Genomic DNA, 16775 nt, shown 5'->3' on the forward strand with positions numbered 1-16775 from the left:
AGACATTACCAATAGATCACAGAGTTCTTTCTAAAAACACCACTATAGGAAGCCATTAGTAATCCATCTCAGTCAACTTGTTAGCTAAAACAATTAGAATGTCTGGCAGGAAGCAGACCTACTAACATGGAATTTTGGGGAGATGGAATGAAGGCATGCTCCATAAAGGGAGGAAGAGAGCCAGCAGCAGCAGGTATGATGGGAATGAGAAGACATGGACACCTTGAAAAAAATGAAGGAATCAGTGTGAAAAGATGGGTTCAAAGCTGGCGCCAGGAGAAGCTGTGTAACGCTATGAACACGGGCATGGTCATCAGTGGAGAGCTAGCACAAGGCAGCAACAAAGGAATCAGTCCCCGCTCTCCCTTTCTCCTCTGCCCTCTATCCTCAAACAAGCTTCCAGAAGCCAGCAGGCAGTGGCTATATATGCTTCCGCTTTTGTCGGGCAGATGGACACAGATTGGTTGTCAATGGATGCCGCAATGATAAGTTTAAATAGATAGTTTAGTGAGGTCTGCCAGTGTACAACAAAGAGGTGGTGTGAGTGCCAGGCACTGATGTTTCCTGAACTAGTTTATTGATCCCATATCTGAGGTCCCTTTAAATCCTGGAAGGCTGCTAAGGTTCCCTACAGGATAAGGCATGAAGGAGAAAGTTGAACATGGGGGCATGAGGGGGAGGGAGTCTGCTTGAAGACAGGTTCCCTAAAAGAAACCCCTGAGGCATTGGAGCTTTGATTTGGAATTATGTGGTTTTTCCATGGCATGGAACTCAGGAGACACCTTAAAGGCTTTAAGGAAAGCAAGTTAAGAGGTGAGATACTGAGCCTGGTCCCAGGTACAGGCAGTCTCTACAGAGCTGTTCTTCCTGCTTTCTTTAAAATGTGTTATTTTCTTTAGTTTTGTGTGTTTGAATGTGCTTTGCCAGACTACTTGTATATACACACCACATGCATGTCTAGTACCCATGGAAGCAAGTAGAAGGCATTGAATCTCCTGGAACTGGAGTTATAGATGATTGTGAGCTGCCATGTGGGTGCAAGCAACAGAACCCAGATCCTCTACAAGAACAAGTGCTCTTGACAGCTGAGCCATCTTCTAGCCTTCTCCCTGTTTTCTTTAGACAAGAGCCTGACATTACCCTGTAGGTTGGGTGCCCTGTGGAAGGGCTTACCCTCCCTACAAGGACAAAATGTCGGAGGGGACGTTGGGAAGCTTCAGCAGGTAGAGTATAGGTGTGCAACCCAGTGAGGGGGTCTGAGTTGAGCACCAACACGACTCATCTGGATGTGAGCATGATGTCCACAGCTTTTAGCTGGAAGGCTTAAGGATTTTTAAGTTTTCTAGGATTCCCAGTTGTAGCAGTAAAATGCCCTCTGTGTTTATGAGAGACATGCTAATTACAACTGAGAGCTCAAGAAAAGACTAAGCCTTCTACTCCCTCACCGCTCCCTTGCCAGAGTTCTTCCATGACAGATACCCCAAACTTCAGGGTCTTAGAGACCTTGCCCTCAGAAGGTCAGGGGCAGGGAAAAGTGGAAGGGGTTGCAATAAGTAGCTAGGGGACACTTTTGACAGATAACAGATTCCAAGTGTGTTCCTAGACTCAGCCTCTAAGATTCACAGAGCTAAGAGAAACAAAGCTGGGGCATCAGTATAGGATCTCAATCTGTGGGCCAAGCTAAGCCAGACTTGAGGCAACGTGATGGTACGTTAGGATTGCCCACTGCTTGCCCTGGGCCTGTGCTCTGAGGCAAGTAGCCCTGCACCCCAACATTTGCCCCCACCAGAGGAGTTCATGAGTTCATGTATCCTGGTAGCCAAATTATATTTCCTTTCCCCTTATAAGGTCATGGGCAGCAGTGCCTGAAATTCTTCCTAATGTAAATGAGGTAGCTCCAGTACCCTGGCCCTGGCCAATGATGTACACACACCCCTAAATCCCCTCCCCACCTCCTAAGGTTTAAGTTGCCTGTGGCTGCCCCTCCTCCCCCCATTCAGTGAGCTGTCTCACTGAAGCCATCTCCAGAGGACTGAGAAATAGCTTCACATAGATCTTTAACAGAGTTTTACGAGGGACTGATTAAATAGTGGTTACATTGTTCTTTTAAAGAAAGACTAAACAGGCCAACTAACCAGAAACAGTGCTACAAACATCATTGTTATCAAGCGACATACCAATGTTATGTAAACCACTCATGAGGGAAAGTCATTTTATAAGATTTCTTTCAACCTCTACTTCTGTTGCTTTCAGCAAATGATTATTAGAACACATACATGTACTCTGAGTGAGGAGATATATATATATAGTTTATCTTTATACAAATGGTACTTTTCTACTTTTACATCCCTTTGTAGTTGCTGCTCTGTTTATTCAGAAAGCTTTTGCCTCCCCCTAGCCCACCTAACACACTCTCAGAAGTTCCCTGAAACCCACTCAACTGCATCTTAAATTCTCTGTTTGGCATCTTCTCTGATGGCTGACTTTCTCTTGGGTTGCTTATATATAACCATGCTATGTCCACGCTTACCCACTCATCCAAACTAGATGCTCCCTGGATGCGAAATCAGGATTAGGTGTTTCCACATGTCCCATGCTCAGAAACAGGCAAGGTGACTGCATCTGTTGCATTGAGATAACTGAGTCAGGGATAGTCACAGCCTACTTCTGTCACATCAAAATCCACCCAAATCCCGGAAAGGAAGATGTGTGAAGTTCCGACCTTTCCACATTCCCAGCACACAGGAAGATAGATAAGATTGAGAACCCAACAGTATGCTCTCACAAATCATTGCTTATATTATAATATATATTATTGCTTATATTATAATTAATCCCATAATTCCCAGAGACCGGGTGTTGTAAAACAGGCTGGATAACGTTTTTTTGGACCCAAGGAGTGTTGGAGATCTACACGCCAAAATGGAAGGTCATTCATTTTGAATGTGATTATTTGGGATAAAAATTGTCCAAGGAATGAGGAGCCCCCTATCCTGGGAAAGGACTCAAGAAGGGTGCCCTAGTGCGGTTCTCAATCTACCATTTCTTCTCTGTCTTTTCTCCATCTCCTGGAAGGAAGGAAAGAAAATGAGAAGTAGTGTGTGCATCCTTGACTCTTGCACTGGTCCTTTGGAACTTGGTAGGTTGGAGCCCGAGTAGTGTATCTTTGGAAAACTGAAAAAAAAATCTGCACTCCTCAAATCCCAGCATGGTTAATTAAAACCAAAGGTATCATCTATTCTGCAAAGCAACACAAACTTGTCTCCCCATCCATCACCCTAATGAGCAAGGATGAAAAGGACTTGTCTACTTCCAGGGCATGCTCTTTAAAACTAGCAAAAGTCACGGGAGAATGGGCCTGGCTGAGCCTAGCATGAAAGCTACTGAAAAATTGAGAACTCTGAAATAAGCTCCTGGGGCCATTTAGCTGCTGGTCTTTGAGTTATAAGCAACAGTAATCATTTTGCCAACAGTACCAAGGGCAGATACCACTTTTAGTGTAGTGCCTATATGTTCCAGATGTTCAAGTTCTGTAAGATGCTCCGATAAATACTTGAAATGGCCCAATGTGATTACACTGGGGTCTTAACATATCTTGCCAGCCAAGGAAAGCTCTGAGGACCTCTGCAAATTTTAAAAAGGGTAATTTAAGTTTAGACTTACTTGAAAATAGAATTCATTTGTACAATATTACATATTTCTTCTGCTCAATGTAATCTTTAATTATGATAACACCTGACTAGGTAGCTGTCATATTATAGATTAAAAAAAAAAAAGAGGTCTGGAGTGATTGGTCCCAAGGTATGCACAAAGCCCTACAAACTGAACTTAAATTTCAAGACTCCACATGCTCCGGTCTTTACTGCCTCATAGTCTAAGGAAAGCCTGGATCTTTACCCACACAGACAGCTCCATAAACTTCATGCCTCTCTCTGACTTCTTAGACCTGTGACTTCCTGTGACTAGGCCCACACTGTTGGGGGACACAAGGAGGAACAAAGAAGATGATCAAAGAATAATACAACATCCCTGGGTGCCAAACACCACACTGAGAACACAGGAATACAAATACCATAGTTCCTGTCCTATCCCACCAAGTACAGCCTATGTGTCCAGAGTTCTGAGCACAAACAATTCCCCTAAGAGTATTAACTCAAAGCTTCTAGAAGACAGCTATTTCAGTGTTAAAGATTCTACAAGGCTGATTGACTGGCCAGAGAGTCTAAGATTGTGGAGAGCTACAATGTTACAGTTCAGAGCCCAATCAGCTTAAGCTATTGATAGCTTCTTTAGTAGCCATTTGTTGCCTGCCTCTGTTTCTGACCTAACATTTTTGTGACTCTCATGTGAGTCATTTTGAGGAGCATTAAGTTAACGGTCCGCTAACTTCCACCAACTCAAAAGCCGAGAATAGCCTCAGATAGCATCTGAGCAGGGATTTCATTAGTCTACTGTTACCTCTCGATGCTTCTCCCAATATTTCTTGAAAAGTGATGTGATTTATGCCTCATTTTGTCCTGTTACCATAAAATGGCATGGAACTGTAACCACACTGGAACTTTGCATTTAAGAAAACCTGAGTCCATATTATGGGTTTTTTTGGTTTTTCTTTTTATTTTCTTTCTTTCTTTCTTTCTTTCTTTCTTTCTTTCTTTCTTTTTTTCTTTCTTTCTTTCTCTCTCTCTCTCTCTCTCTCTCTCTCTCTCTCTCTCTCTCTCTCTCTCTCTCTCTCTCTTTCTTTCTTTTTTCATATTTGGCTATAGGATAAACTCTTATCCTCTTTGAGTTGAGAGTTGTGTCTCGATGCTGCTCTTTCCCTTCTTAGATATTCTAGGACCCTTGAATTTTCTGTGCCTAGGTCAGCACCAGGCTTTTAACAGCCTCCCGTAACAAATGCCAGGTGAGTGAATAAGTAAATGAACACTAAATCACTCTTCAGCTTCTACATGAAATCATATTGTTAATGAGGAACAAGAAATGCCAAAGACACCAACAATTCCAGTGGGCTATGCCTCTTGGAAAGCTTTTGGAAATGAATTTATTTATTTATTTATTTATTTATTTATTTATTTATTTATTTATTTGGATTTGTAGAATAAGTAGAACATTATCAAGTCATTTTCAGATCAAACGAGTTTGAAGATGGCCACATACAACTAGGCAACTGCGATGCCTGGAAATTTAAGGTCTAGAGTAAAGATGAGCTGTTGGCTCTGGGATCACTTGCCTTTCTAGAGGTTACTCCAGATCTCCTACTTCCTATCATAGGAGAGCCTTGGGCCGGTGAATGAGTTGATTGTTGAGACTCTGTCCAGCCTAATGTGATCTGCTAAGTTCTTGACCTTGAACTTATCCCTTTACCTATCCCTGATAATTAACCCTAGTTCATTACATTTGACCTAGCTAACACAAATGTACCACATATCTAGAATAACTGCTCACTCCTTCTCTATATGGAGCCATTGCAATTTTTAAGTGTGTTCTGTGCATATCATTTTGAAATAATCAGTCCCAGTGAAAGGAATCAATTCCCATCCAGATGTTCACTGGATGTCTGAGAAGATTTTGGGGGAGCCAATAACTGACAAAAATGGGCAGCCATTCACACAGAGACTAACAATCTGCTAACTATATGTAACATGGCTCAAAATTATGGAAGTAAACTTTCAGCATCAAAAACATTCAAAGAATCAACTCACTGTGCCTACCTCATTTCTTCCCTTTCTTCAAGATGAGATGTTTTCTCCTTAAGGAAGAGAAAGATTACCCAATACCAATAAAAGTAACTGTGAGCTTATCCATTCATTCTGCATTTATCTAGGGACCATTAAAAGTTAGATGTAAGACTACATGCAAGAGATTCAAAGCATCTGGACAGTCAAAGAAAAGGTCTTTTAGACATGAACTCCAGCACAGCCCTGTGAATTTGCTACCAAAGGGACCCTGTAAGACTCAGAGAAAGCATACATCTGACAAGATTTCTTCCATACGTTATAAGGGACTCTGTCCCTCTCAAGTCCCATACTATCCTCACCTCTGCCAATTCCAGGCAAGCAGTGGGAATGAGGGATAGGATTGTTGGGTGGAGTTTGGAAGCTCTGGGTATTAAGAGAATTGAAGTGGAATACAAGGGAGGATGGTGAGATTCACTGAAGAGGAGCTTGCTCCTATAGTTTGAGGATCAATGTTGACGTTTCCAAGTCTAATGCTAATACCTGTTGAGACTATGACTTGGAAATTTGAACTGACAATGACCTAGAAATAAAAATACAGGAAAATGAGACAGATAGTAAAGTGGAAGAGTGGAGAAAAATTGGAGAAAAGTACGAAGAGGAAGAGAAGAAGAAAGGAGGATGGTGGGAGGAAGAGGAGAAAGGAAATAAGAAAGGAGGCAGAGAAGAAGAAGAAAGGAAAAAGGAAGATTGAAGAGGAACAGAAATAAAAAGGTCAGCTTAGGAACTTTGGGACGGTCATGAAACACTTGCCCCAAAGGGAGGGAGAGGCTAATTAACATTCCTCAGACAACCAACGGGGCAGAACCAACCTGCGACTGTTACCCACCTTCAGACAAGGGAAGTCCTTGTCACCTTATTCCCTAAAGACCAATTAAACTTAAAGTCCTTTAAACTTAAAGAGTGCACTGTTCTGCCAATCATATTGTGCCTAGTTGTTGATGCTATATTCTGCCCCCTGGAAACCATATAAAAACTTGCTGAACGGGTGCTGGGGGTTGTGCCCTCTCCTTTGGGTCTGGGACGACCCCAGCGCGCTGGAACAACAAATTCCTCTTGCTTTTTGCATGATCCAGGCTCCATGTGGTTCACTCAGGGTGTCCCCAGTAAGCTAAGGCTCCCCAGAGTCTTACAGAAGGAGGTAAATAAATGAGATATATCCAAGGAAAGAAGAGGCTAATGGGTTGATGATATTAAAATTAGTTGCATGAAACCAGAAAACATAACATCTCTCTTCACCAGCTACCTTGAAGCAAGGCTGCTTCACTAACACAGCATCAACCACTGATGACAGGTGAGCCTGGCATCTATGAGAATCAAATGACAGTTGTCCTGTGAGGATTGTACAGGCATAAAAAATGCTGCCATGAAACCTGCCTCTGTGGTACCCAGGCAGGAACAGAAGTAAGAAAACAGGCAGGAGCATGTGCTCAGAACCATAGGGGCTATAGGGGTCATCCAAGACCACTGGTTTACAGAAGCCTTTTGTGGTATCTAAATAGACCACAGACCCCTATGGGAAGAACAACTTGACAGCTGCCTAAAGTGTCAAAAAGTGTGGATAGCAAAGAAGTAAAATCAAGAGCTAGTAACAATGTTATTTACTTAGGCAATAACAATTTGAGAGCTGATATCAGAAAGCTGATCTCCTCCAACTCAATGGAAAATTGAAATGTTTCTATCAACTGTCTACATGAAGTACCTGTTTACACGCCAGGAAAGTAACCTTTAAATCAAGTATCAGTAGCTATATTATCTTTCTAATAGAGAGATTTGACAGCTATGCATGAACGAATCCATCTGTATGCTCACCATGTCCGAGTTTGAAAACATATAAAGCAAAAATTGATAGACTGAAATAAACCACTCAGTGCAGAATCTACTTTGAGATGCATTTATGTACTTGTCTGAGGCCGCACACTGAGGGATATCTTAAGATAACTTTCTCAATACTTGAAAATAGACTCAGCCAGCCAAAGCCCAATAATTGCACAGAAGATCTATGCTCCACAGCTAACTTGCTTGCAACAAATGTGGCCAGCAAAATAAAACTTCACCTACTCTCAGGTACACTGGAGTCATTTGCTGTGTGACCTGCCTGCTTAAATGACTGGCCCTAGCTTCTTAGGATGTATTTACAAGTATTTATGAAAGTGTGCTGAGATTCTTAATAAAGAGAAAAACTCAAAACATACAAGAATAAAACATTTTAAATTTGATCAGGTAAAGATGAGAAAAGACATTTTATTTTTGTTATCTTTGCTCCTCCTCTTTCTCCTCCTCCTCCTCCTCCTCCTCCTCTTCCTCCTTTGAAACAAGCTTTCATATATCCCAGGCTTCCTTAGAACTCCCAGTTTTCATGCTTTTACCTCCCACATTCCACATAACAATTTGAATTGCTATCACAAGCATCTAGACAGGAAAAGCAAACAATATGAGAAAAGTCAAATGAGGTTAATGATAAAAAGTGAAAAGAAACCAAGCACCACATGATGTAAAACAGCAAAGCTCAATGAAGTCATGAAGATACTGAAAAATACACATAAAACTGGAGGAGAGGAAGCTCTCCTCAAAGCCTGGCCTTCAAATCAGGATGTACGCTCTGCCTTGGCCAGCACAAGAAACTGCCAAGAAGGCAGTCATGAACCCATTCTCATTCTATAAACAGAACAGAATCTGAAACTTCTAATCCTCCCAGGTGAGCAAGTGACAGGGCTGTTTTGATGCCTGGAGTCCTGTGGGCAGGTACAGCATCTGAGGGGGAACAGACTTGGCTCTAAAAGAACAAACTGGCACATTTTGACAGATCTGTGTGCCAATGGTCCTACTTGAACCTGGAAGATACCTAAATCTACACCTATAATTCTCCTCCATGGGTTTTTTTCCCCCAAGGATGGTTGGGTATTGAACCATAAAGAGATCTTATGAGCTTGGAGACCTTGAACTTATGACCATTATACCTCACTGTCAAACACTAGGTGCTCTTAATGACTTAGTCTTTCACTGCACCCCCATAGGCTAACCATAAAAGTTCCATGGCTTATAAACTACAAAATAATAAAAAGCATAAAATATTTTATCACCTTAGTATTTTTAAGTGGTTATTTTGTGTCCAGTGGTGGCCATGCCATAATGTGGAGGTTAGATGACAACTTGGAGGTGTAGGTCATCTGCTTCTATTATATGGGTCTGGGAATTGAACTTGGGTGATCAGAATTGGCAAGTCACCTTTACCTGCTGAACCATCTCACCAGGCCACTTTACTATTTTAAAATTTGATTGTACATATTGCCAGGGTACGGAGTAGTTGTTTGATAAATGCGCAGTGGGAAAATTGGTGACATTGAGGTGACTAGCATTTCCATCTCTTAGCCCTCTCTAACTTCTTGCCACCAGTAACAGTGAATATTTAGTGACAGTGTTCAAGACAAAGCTCTCTCTATGGAAATGCAGCCAGTTTTGGTTTGGTTTGTAATGGACCCTTGGAAAGTGAGTTTCTGTACACTAAGGGTCATAACAATACAATCACGTGGCTTGGGGAGAAACTGGAGTTTGCAAATCAGAAAGCCAAAAGTTGAGCAACAGAGACCATCAAAAAACAACTTCAGAGAAGGATCCATGGAAACAGAGGTGCTTGGTAACCTAGCTGAACCTGGCTGAACCTGTCCCTATCCCATCATCTCCATCACCTCAAGGTGACCTCTTTCAAAGGCATGTGTTCTTGTCTACACTGGGCACACAAGCACCAATGTCTGAGGTTTAGAGCAACACAGTGTGTTAGTAGTTAATTTTCTGCTACTGTAACGAAACACCCGAGAAAATCATCTTAAAGGAGGAAATGTCTATTTTGGCTCCCTCTTTCAGAGGGTCAGCCTATGGTCACTTGGCTCTGTTATTTTCTTGTTTCCTGTTGTGAGGTAAAGCATCATGGCAGGTATACTTGATTGACTAGATCTCCCTATCTCAAGTTATGGATGAAGTAGAAACAGAGAGGAAGGGGCCAGGGACAAAATGTGCTCTTAAAGAGCCACATTTCTGGTGGCCAGACTCCAATAGTTGCTTACCTCCTAAAGTTCCCACCCATTCCCAATAGTCCTTTAAACTACGAATCATTCAATGGGTAAATGTGTCCATGAGGGCAGGGCCCTTCTCATCTAAGCTATCTCTTCCCAAATGGTCCAGCTCTGAATACTGCTGCATGAGCAACCAGGCCTTCAACTCAGGAGCCATTGCAGATGGTGGTGAAGCTTCACACACAGTACAGAACCTGGCATTTTGAAAGGTGTTATGTCTCAGTGGTATCTTTGGTCCACAAGCCACAATGGCTTCTGCTAGAAATGGCGGTCAGCTCCTGCAGACAGCTGAGGCTATAGTTAGTCCCCAGGTTAAGGTCACCTTTATTCCAAGGTTGCTACCCAGCAGTTAGCTTACCATTGTTTTCTTTTCAGCCCATCTAGTCAGTTTCTCACTTCCTAAACATGCTCAGCCCCCAGGCCTGTGGACACACAGCATCCTGCTGGAGATGCCCTCCTCTCCCCATCTACCTGACCTACCCATCTCTCTTGGCCACTCCTCTTGCTTCAGTGTCAAGTTGCCCCTTTGCCATCTCTGTGCTTGTTTTGTATGTTAGTCTAGTCTATATTCTACGCTGGCAGAGCATCTAACTATAAATGTATACACTGCATTCTTGTGTGGAGGAGGAGGGGGCAGGTAAGGAAATCTCCAGAGACATTTTACACAAATTGACTTAACAATCGCATTCCTGGTTTGCTCTATGTCTCCTCATCTACATAAAAAATTGGGTAGAGGTGAGGATTCCAGACGTGTGCATTTGCAAAGAATCCTAATGAGGATCCCAAACACTGGGTTGGGAGATAAAGCTCGGTAGTAGAATTCCTGCCTCAGAGTAAGGCTGGGGTTCAAGCTCCAGCACTTTAAAAGGAAAGGAAAAATGTAAGCCCGTCAGTCCTCCTAGGAAAAGCATCTGTGAGGTCTCTGAATGGTAGCTCTCAGCAGCCATGAGGAAGTCCTTCATGCCACATGCTCTGGGAATGTGGGGTCTTCTCACAGCCACTCAGCCATCATGGCTGAAGCAAGGGCCATGGAGCTGCCACCTGCCTGGTAGAACAGAGGGGAAGCTCTGGGGAAACTTCAGGAAGGAGGGAGCCCACACCACAGCTTCAAGAAATGGGGCTTACTGTTAACCCTGCAGTATGCAGAGAGCTTCAGTAAAACTAAGAGTCGCCCCATGACTCAAGACTGCGACTTTCATGGAGCCCACGATACTAATACTTCCTTATTATTCCTATGAATTAACCCACTAGTGTTAATGAGTTAATAACTAATATTTCATAAAATTTATAATCCTCAGGATTATTTCTTATGAATTAACTCATTCACCTGCCCCTCCTTTTTACCTTTGAGTCTGCTTAAAAGCTTTTTTTTTTTTTTTCATACACAACGGGGCTGTAACACATGTTTCTGTGGGTCTCTGTGACAAGCAGTGGTGAGATATAAGAGCCCACCCACTGTGGGTTCCGGTCCGAGAAGGTGTTTGGTAGGATGGGCCTTGTTGAAGGTCTGTCCTGTGAGTCTTCCCACCTTTGTCTTCAGCCGTCACTGGCTGGAATAACCAAGCTGAATTTTCCTAAGATTTCATCTGTGCTTATTGGAGAAACTGACCAGGAAAACACAGACTGTTCTATTATCCCTGCTTATTTTATCATGGTGTGTCCTGTTCCCGTGGCACTGAGGCAACCTTGAGAAAGAGCTTCTAGTTCTGGCACAGCAGCAGGACAGACAAACCAGGACAAGTTGGTAATTAACCCACTCTCAACGGAGCTGGGGAAAGAACTGCCCAGGTTCATCTTTATTGTCCAGCTGCCTAGATTTGATATCACTTAGGAGACACACCACTGGCATGTCTGTGACTTTCCCCAGAGGTCTAGCAGAGTAGAGAAGACACACTCTGAAGATGGGCAGCACTATCCATGGCCTGGAGACCCAGACTGAATAAGAAGAAGTAAGCTAAATACCAGCATTCATTTCTATCTGCCTCCTGACTGTGGATGCCACGTGTCCAGCTGCCTCTGGCTCCTATTTCCATACCTTCCCTGTGGTAAGGAAATGTACACTCTGTGAGCTAAAATGAACCCTTTCTCCCTTAAATGGACTCTTGTCAGGTATTTGGTCACAGCAATGAGGAAAGTAGCCAAATTCAGAATCAACAACAGAAGTCTAGGCATTGTTTAAGGTCTCATTTACAGTTTATAGGAGGTTAGACTTCTTTGCATCCATGGAACAGAATTCCAGAGACAATAAAACTCACCCACCTATAACCCTGAGCTCTTTGATAAATGTCTTCATTTTCCTCTACCCCCTGGATAGCTTTAGCTTAATGACAGGTAACACATTTTTAAAAAAAATAAGTTTGCCTCTCATCAATGAATAGTTTGGCTTGAATTTTCCCATCTCATACTGCCGTTGTCAGGATCAGAGATTAAGATGGTAAGGGAATGAATTCCAAGCTATTGAAGCAGTTGTATAAAACTGGAATTACAGTTGACACCTGCTCTGGTTTCAGTTACATGTGGTTTACTCTAGACCCAAACCAATAAACAGAAAACCCCAGAAGCAACTACGTTTTAGATGGAAAGTGGTGCGTTTATTTCCATTTCATCTTGCTCTGTGTGCAAATCGTCCTCTGTGCAGTCAAACTGTATCCACTTCTGTTAGTCACTCAGCAGTGCTTTCAGTTACTGGACTGACAATGGTGGCATCATGGTTCTTATGTTCCAGGAACCTTTATTTTATATACTAATGGCAAGAGCAGGGATGCAGGTAAAATGGGGTCTGGGCAAAGAGAAACTATGAAGCATTTCCTTTAAGTGGAAAAAAAGAAAAGAAAATTCTTGTATTTGTTGTTTGTTTGTTTGTTTTTAACTCATATACTTAAGTTGCAGAGACCTACAGAAATTACTATTGTGGAAAAATGAGCAACTATTTGAAGACAGAGCCCGAAACCATCCAGCCCCAGGGTTTGTGGTAGAATAGCACAAGGACGTTATAAGTAAGACAAAAAGAGGCAAAGCAAGACCCAGGCCTGTGGAGTGGTTGGTTATCCTGATTGTCAAAGCAAGGGAGGAGGCAACCATGAAACTGAGCTACTGGTTCAGTTTCTTCCTTTAAACTCCACGAATAACCTGTGATTTCTAACCCTCTCCTATCAAGTCTGCACAGCTTCTTAGTTAATTAAATAAGACCACAGTGGACAAATGACCTGAAAAGGAGGTGTTTTCCCTGCCAGACCTCAGACATCTTTATAATGGAGACTTTTAAAATAGTGTAAACCTGACCGAAGAAGGGGAGGAAAAGCTTTGGACCAAATGGAAACTGTCTAGTGGAGATAATCATCCATGGCATGATGTTCAATGAAGTTAACCTGAAGGCAGAGGACCAACTCTACTCTACCCTCCTCTTCTACAAGCTCCTAGGATCCTTGACCAAACCATAGCAGTGAAACTTCTTGGAAGAAATCACGTTGGCTGCAGGAAAGAGCCAGAGCCTCAAAGGTATTGAACGGTGTGGCAGAATGTGCCCCAAGAATTAGGTTCCATGAACTCACTCATAACCTTTGGAAAGAGGGTTATTTCTATTGGAACAGGAACACTGACTAAGCCACAGCCCTCTTAATTCCCCCCATACCGTGATCTTACTTCTAACAGTGCATCTCTGCCAAGCTTTCTCTGTCCACTCCATATCCTTAAATCCTAACAACTCTTCTAGGTAAGATCCTAGAGCACCTTGCACTTGGCAAAGTTCGTCCAGTGTGATCCAAGAGGTCAAATTGACGATCCAAAGTCCATCCAGGTTTGAGCCAGCAGCCTCAGCATTTGAAACGTATATAGCCTGTGAATTACCCCAGGACACGTATCATGCCCATCTATAGCTAACCACATGCTTATCTCCCCACGTCATGGCCATTCTCTGTTGGCCACACCTATCTTGGAGGATGATTAATGTCTGGTGCCTCAGTGTCATGCTAGTGAGTTAGTGAGTGCATTCAAAAGCAAGCAGTGCCACAGAGAGGCCTGAAGAACTTACCTGACTCTGCTGGGTGACTTTAAACAACTCACTTCCCTCTGTCCCTGTTTTTCTACCAATGACATGAATTTTTTTTTTTTAATCTTGCGAGGGTCCAGGTTTCTTCTTTTTACCAAAGGTCATTGTGTGGTAGTCTCACAGTAAACTGTAAAGTGGGATCCCCTTCCACACTGTAAGTCCACATCAGAAATGTGAGGGAAAAGGATAGGGAACTCTCTTGGCATGAGGATCTTGGGCAGCGAGTTTAGCTACAGAATAGATGGAGTTCCCTACAAAGTAGAAGGACAGGTTCCTTGATAAGCATTCCTCGTGCATTTCAAGATGTTGGCATCAAAGCGTTCCATATAGCACAGACTCCTCTAAGCATACATCCCTGAGTGATCATAGTTTGTACAACCATCACTCTGGCCCTATGAGCAGTGCTTGTGGTTTAAACCCACTGCTCCTGGACTTCCTCCTGGTATAAGCATCCCACCTTTAGAAACCAGCGTTCCTAATGCCATTTGATTTCCAGGACTAGAGCTGGTGGTAAATAGGGCTGCCTTAGCCCATTGTTTGGTTCCTTTCCCCTCAGTTCTACCTCCTGGGCCACAGAACTATATCACTGTAGTTGATTGAGGATAATCACTTACCAGCCTCAAGGGATGTGTGACACTAGAACAGAACCTGTCTTAGCCAGGGTTTCTATTCCTGCACAAACATCATGACCAAGAAGCAAGTTGGGGAGGAAAGGGTTTATTCAGCTTACATTTCCACATTGCTGTTCATCACCAAAGGAAGTCAGGACTGGAACTCAAGCAGGGCAGGAAGCAGGAGCTGATGCAGAGGCCACAGAGGGGTGTTACTCACTGGCTTGTTTTCCCTGACTTGCTCAGTTTGCTTTCTTATAGAACCCCAAAATACTAGCCCACAGTGGGACTTCCCCACTTAATCACTAATTGAGAAAATGCCTTACAGCTGGATCTCATGGAGGCACTTCCCCAACTGAATCACCTTTCTCTGTGATAACTCCAGGTTGTGTCAAACTGACACACAAAACCAGCCAGTACAGAGCCTGAATTGTCATGTCTCAGGGATGTCACCTCCAGAGGTACCTTAAGAGGGTAGAAACCAGAACTCCTGCTAAATATCCCTTAGTGCAAAAGCTTCATAGCCAATTTATCCATCTATGTATAGGCCAAGATGTTAGAAAACCTTGATTAAGGGATATTCCGAATGTACAACTTTACCAGGACAGGCATCCTCAAACTTCATTGGTTTAATATCTATCATACAGAATGCAGGGGTCTCGCTGCTATATCTGATGCACATGCTAGTTCTACCTTGACAGATCTATTCAACCTTCTGCCATCAATATGTAGTTGATAATGTCTTATTCTGAGGGATCACACATGTTCTAGATCCCTTCATACTGTGTGATGGAGATACACAGATAAGAAGCTACATGCATGCTGTTGTCTGTCTCGTGTGAGTGTAAACATTTATGATCCTGCTTTTCAATTTAAAAATGACCAAGTTCACTGTCTCAGTGGACGCTTCAAGGGCTCGTATCAAGTCAAGCAATTTTGAATGCTATATGGAGCAGAATGAGATATGAGATATTTATACCTAGGAAAGGATGTGAGAAGGATCCATGCATGAAAATTCATGGAAAGCAATAGAGATCTAGAACATGCCTGTAGTGTTGGTGGGCCTAGCCTTCAGGAGCTTAGAAACCCCATCAGAACATCTCACTCAGTGGAGAGCCCTACCCATGCATGCCCAAGGAAACCTTAGAACCAACGAGAGAACAGATAGAGGGAAAGGGATGGCAGCTGGTCAGTTTCATTCACATTTGCCACACCTTAGCACAGATGCGCTATAGGCTACCCCAGCGATAGTGATATCAGTGGCTAGAGGCACAGCCAGCACAAATGCCCCACAGGTTACACCAGAGATGCTAACTTCAGTGGCTATAGGCACAGTCAGCACAGATGCCCCATAGACTATACCAGAGATGCTAATTTCAGTGGCTAAAGATACAGCCCAGTGTCTGGGGAAGGGTGAAGCCGTGAGGAGGATGAGAGAGGGCCTTGGGACATGGGACAGCTACACAGAATGAGTGAATGAAGAGTACAGCTGACCCAGCAGACAGTCCTGAAGAGTGCCATCCTTTGAAGAAGAAAAAGAATAAGAAGCCCATTCAAGTAAAAGAAATCCTCAAAAGTGACCAGGAGATTACAGCAGGAAGAGGACTAGAACAGAAGGGGATCTCAAAGCCTGAGCAAAAGAGCAGCTTCCCAGGTGGCAAAGGATGCTGGAAGATAAAGACCAAATGTGCTTCTGAAAACATGGCTCATGGTGTTTTTGCTCTTATCACAAGGTGGAGTGTTGAATGAGTTTGGGGGAGAATGGAGACCAGAAAAGGCTCAGAAAGCTAACAGGTCATCTCCCTGGCCCTGTGATGGTTAATAGTTATCAGAGAAGCCTGACTAATACAGACCACTATCAGCCTTCTACCACCAACTACAGATATAGGCCCAAAGTGAATGCCTGTACCTCCCTGGTCTTGGGTTTTACTGTGTATGGAACAGGAGTGCTGACAGCTTGCAAGGTTCTGTAATTTCGGAGGGAGAGGGGAGATGTGAAAGCACTCTTTGAACTGTCAGTGCTTTTAAACACACAGGGAGAGGCTAACGTGGGGGAGACTTCGCTACAAACCAATGATCACAGATGTGGAGACTATGATAGGCACTCACTTTCCCCGGTGCCACCATGGACATCACAAAGCCTGTGTCATTTTTCAAATTGATGAAAGAGACTTTGAAGTATCCAAAAATCTAATTGCCAAGGGCTTCCTCTTGCTTTACCGCTCCCATCCTGAAACCATCCTGAGCAGCGAGACCCTGAATTCATTTCCACTTAAGGCTGTCTGGAACCTGCCACCCTGAAGGGACAAGA

This window comes from Mus musculus, chromosome 15 (genome assembly GCF_000001635.26).
Source record: "Mus musculus strain C57BL/6J chromosome 15, GRCm38.p6 C57BL/6J".
Classification (NCBI taxonomy): domain Eukaryota; kingdom Metazoa; phylum Chordata; class Mammalia; order Rodentia; family Muridae; genus Mus; species Mus musculus.